Raw genomic sequence first — 401 nt, 5'->3', positions numbered from 1 at the left:
TGTTTGTTATTAGTATTTTTTAGACACCGGAGATGACGTAACTATGTCTCGTTTACAATCCCAACGAGTGTGACTTCTCTTTTGTATTCTCATCGAATCGACTCAATTCAGATCTTAAATTTCCTCATTCATATTCTTTGTTTGGCTCCCCCTTTTGGTTTGTTCTTATTTTTTAGATGCGTTCATTGGCATTGCCTTGTTGTTATTGGTATTTAATACGTGTTCTGGTTACAGTTAAAGTGTGTATTTAGGAGGAGATTGTGCAAATTTCTTTTGTATGCACCCTCGGTGTGCTATGTTTGGTTGAAGCCCGTGTAGACCTCTGGTAGGGTTTGGCTGTATTGTAGTAACGCTCCTCGGTGGGGCTATACGTTTGTTCAATGTTTGGCTGCTGCCTAAGA

This window comes from Pocillopora verrucosa, chromosome 12, assembly GCF_036669915.1.
Source record: "Pocillopora verrucosa isolate sample1 chromosome 12, ASM3666991v2, whole genome shotgun sequence".
NCBI classification, from domain to species: Eukaryota; Metazoa; Cnidaria; class Anthozoa; order Scleractinia; family Pocilloporidae; genus Pocillopora; species Pocillopora verrucosa.
This window is presented reverse-complemented; position numbering follows the sequence as displayed.